A 5,000-nucleotide genomic window follows, 5' to 3' on the forward strand; every position below is an offset into this window, starting at 1 on the left:
GCTGTGCTCCAGCATGGCTGCAGACAAATGACTGAACCAAACAAAAGTATAAAATTAATATATATTATATATATATATATACATACATACATACGTACATACATGCATACATACATACATACATACATACATACATACATACATACATACATACATACATACATACATACATGCATACATACATATACATTGCGTTCGAAGTGACAAGTCGCATAATTGTCGTGGGAGACTATCGAGAATACGATGAATGCTAGCATCAGCTTTGTAGCCACAACTATCTGTCTTGTTAAATAACTGGTTAATCTTCAGATGAATTAACTGAGGGAGCCTCTTATTCACGATTGTAGTGATTTTCGACTGACATATGAATTTAGCATGCAGAGAGCTACTACAAACAACATGGTTGGACACAACATCAACAACAACACAATCGAGGAAAAGAACGAAAAAATCAGCTCAACAGGTAAAAAAGAAAAATTCTAGACGTAGTTAGAGAAGAAACCGTAACTACAACACTTATTTCTCTTGGAGTTATGAATTGAATAATGATCTATTTAACTACTGCGAAAAAGCGAATCAAAGCCGACGCATTTGGTTATATGAATCGATTGAAATCATTTTGGGACGATCTGCATCCTGAATTAAATCATTTTACTGCGAAGCGACTACGTCAACAAGCAACATTTGTAGAACATGTAACTGTAACTTTATTAAAAAATCGAAAATTAACTTTCTTCTCAAGTCCATAAACAAAAACGAAAACATGTGTGATATAAAACCACCACGTTGTTTCGCAGCTAGCGACATTCCAGGAGATTCTATATGCCTGCCAGCCAAACTACCTTACTACCAAGTGACTGACCACTGCCTCTCGACTACGACTATGATAAATAGCACGCAAAACCGCAACGATTATTGTAGTAGTAGTAGTAGTAGTAGTAGTAGTAGTAGTAGTAGTGGTAGTAGTAGTCGGGGTTATATGCCGATGAAATGTTCTGACTGAAATTTTCAAAGAAAAAGTAACTTTGGCTTTGAAGGACTCTCTCGGAGAGAGAGTATTCTCTACCAAAGTAAGTAAAAAAAACGACCAGATACGGTATTAAAAGCTGTTAACAAAATTGGTGATGAGTATTTACAACAGTGTGATGAACCCACACACTGGCAGATTAACGCCTATCTATATGCTCAGGCTACTACTGTAAAACAGTACATGAATGATATTCAAAAGGTAAGCAATAACAAAGAAAGTACCATCATGAATTTTGAAGACAGAAGAAAAGAAGAATGTAAAGGAGACAGAAATGGTGTTTGGAGAGGAGCTAAAAGTTGTCGGTGAAAAACTCCGATATCGAAAGAGAATAACCGAGAGAAGAACAATAAACAAAAAATTTAACTTCAGCCAGGCCGAAGCATATTCCAAGGAAACATGACAGGATGAGCAGTAAACGTCACGGAAGCTCCTCCACGAACAGACATAGACCCTTTCAAGACGTGAAAACAAGGTGGCAGAAGCTTAACACCGATCCAAAATGCCTTTGAATGTCGCATCATATCCCTTAGGCAACATCTTTTAACCGCCAAGTGTCGAAGTGCATCCCTTGACCAAATTTGCTTACATGAGGCTGATATCATAAGACTTGGAAGGTATCTCCTTAAGCAATACTCTTTGTGTGATAACCTAAAATACATGCCTAAAGAAGTCGCACGACTCTACCGCAGCATATCAGATGAAAGGATGAGCCTATATGAGAATACTATGCATATATATGTTAGTAGAAAGCCCTGTTATGATAGTAACATCGATCAACAAAGCAGTTTTATCATGGACCAATAGCCTGATTACTACTTCCCACTTTGAAGGTTATGTGTTTGCAATCCAAGAATAGGAAATACCAAGCAAGTACCCGATGCACAAAAAGAATAGAAATGCAGGAATAGACGTAAAATGTGGCAACCAATGCAGACTTTGTGGAGTTCACACTGAAGATATCAACCAAATCATAAGCAGTTGTCCGAAAATGTCATCACGGTATTATCTACCGATGAAACATGAAGTTGTAGCTAGGACACCCTATGATGAAATCCGTTGGAAGGATAATACCGAGGATAATGAAATAAAAACCCACAATATGGTAAAGACCGTAACCACTCATAATAAAAAGGAATACAAGTGGAATGTACCATTGAAGACCTCAATAAAATGTAAGCACAACAGACCTGATATCATGATTTGTGATAGAGAAGAGAAATTGTGCACCGTTGTGGAATCTAGCTGCCCAGCGGATGTTAACATAAAGCTAAAGAGCTGGAGGTAATGCAAGTAAGGTGTTTTATACTACGCACCAAAGATTCTACCAACACAGCGCCATTTTGTAGCTACCAATAATAAATAGATAAATGTGATTAATAGTCACCTTTGGTAAGATTGGGTATCATGATGTTGCTTTATGGAAAAGGAAGAAAGTCATAAATATTCAGATATATAGATGTGTTAAAGCTATTACCGCTATGGCAAAGAATAAATATGACAAGGAAGTAGGCAGAATTTTTTTTAATATCTAAGCAACTGAAATAACGAAGAAACTAAAATATATATCAATATATCTACACTGCTTAAACGTTGAGCATAGTAAAGCTTAGTCGTCATTCGCCGGCGTGTATGATCTGGTAGATTTTATTATGCTTTCGACCTTCGTATTAAATGTGCATGCATTCGCAAGTAGACATAGGCATCTTGTCGGTACCACCACCCTTGACCCAGAGTAGCCTCACGGATGTAGCAGTTGGAAAGAAACTGATAAATCGGCATAATTCCTCGACTGGAGCAAAGTAAAATGGCATGTCTTGCTTAGACATTAAGCTTCGTCTGATCCTAGTTTTGTACTAATGAACTTCGGATCATAAGCCCAGCACAATAAGCAAGACTTCACTGAGATTTTTAAATAATCACAATGGTTTCTGATTTAAAACAAACCAAGCGATTTCGTGAGGAAGTGTTTAATCGCACCATCGATCTTAGTATTTGACGAGTCCATTATTTTTCGACTCCGAAAGTGTGAGCTACAAAACTGACCTCTGAGAAATTTGAATTCCGTATGTAAAAAGCCGGCACAAATACGCTCTACCGATTCTGCCAATCATGCCCTTTTGCCTTCTTCACATATAATCATAACAGAAAAAAGGAAAATTAATTCAATGATCTTTGTTCCCGCAACATTTTGGTTTCTTGCCACCTCCCCTTGAGACCACCTGACTCACTCGTGTTTCCTCTTATCGTCACCCATTTTTTTAATTTTCAAGACCCCAAGCCCTGTGTCAACAACCACACTCAGTTCTTCTCGCAAGAATGTCATCCCATTGGCATTTTCTTTCTGCTGATGTCTTTCCTGTATTTATCAACTTGCAACGGTTTTACCATTCTCGAAGGGACTGCGAAGGGCATGGACGCTTCTCCTAGTCAATACAACAGTTAGAAAAATAAAGGTAAGAGGGAGTAGTCGGGTGGACACAGAATAAATCAATTACCTCGATGTGGCTGCTTCTGTCGTTTCGTTGTTACTGAGCACGTGTCCTAGTTGCAAACACTGTATCGCATTTTCGGATGTGATTTTTCTATTTATTTATTGCAGATATACTACATGTAAAACAACCTCGACTAATATATCCTTCCAATTTTAACACAATACAGTGTAATTTGATTACGAATAACATTGCTGATATTTCTAGCGAGTAGACAGTACGCCTTGAGGCGTAGTAATTTATAAAGTTTTGTCCCCCAGAGTAGAGCATCTAATTCTGTATACCCAAGCTCACATATGACAAATCGGTTAATATTAGATTAGACAATTATGTGTCTGATTCAACTAGTATTGTATCTGGTATTCTTTAAATGCAACAAAACTACAGAGTCTGTAGACAATATTCATTTTAACAATCAGATCCTGTGAGTACAAATTAACAAATCAGAAATTAAAATCAATTAATGAAATGAATAAAAACAAATCTAACGAGATAGTATTTTGATGTTCTCGGTTTTGTAAATTAATTGATATTTATAATAATTGCTTTTAAAATTATTAAAAGTTACTGCAAACACGCTCGTAAACGCTTACAGGCACACCCATCTAATTATAGTCACAAATATATACACATACAATAAGAAGGAACATTTACGCATGCATAAATTTAAATATACATATGCATACACACAATTATGTTTGTGTACGTATATCTTGCGCTTGCGTGTGTGCGCTTGCGAGAACCAGTGCGTGTGTATCTATGTGTGTGTGTGTGTGTGTGGGTGTTTGTTAGTGTTTGTGTGCTTGAACGTGTCTCTTCATCATGCTTGCCCTCGTACGCAAATTCAAATGCACGAAAGTTTATAAGAATATATATACATATGAATATATACATACATGTATATATATATATATATATATATAATATATATATATATATATATATATATATATATATATGCATATATACATATATACACAGACACACATATACATATAGTGAGTGGGAGAGAGAGAGAGAGAGAGAATGAGACAGAGAGGGATGTGTCGACTTACAAAACTGACTGACATCAAAATAATATCCAGACAGACAAAATAGTACAGATGACGCGAACGAAAACACTTTATAGAGATTACGCAAAAAGAAATACTGTAATAATATATATTTATTTATATATATATATAATAAAGATAAACTAAGAGGAAAATTAAATCATATATATGCATATATATATATATATATATATATATATATATATATATATATATATACACACACACATATGTATACGCATACATATGTATGTGTATATGTATATACATATATATTTGTGTGTGTCTGCGTGTATGCGCATATATATATATATATATATATATATATATATATATACTCATATGTATGTATCAATCTATCGATTTGTCTATTTATCTGCCTGTATGCATGCGTGTATATATATATGTATGTAATGTAAGTATGTACGC

This window comes from Octopus sinensis, linkage group LG8, assembly GCF_006345805.1.
Source record: "Octopus sinensis linkage group LG8, ASM634580v1, whole genome shotgun sequence".
Taxonomy (NCBI): Eukaryota; Metazoa; Mollusca; class Cephalopoda; order Octopoda; family Octopodidae; genus Octopus; species Octopus sinensis.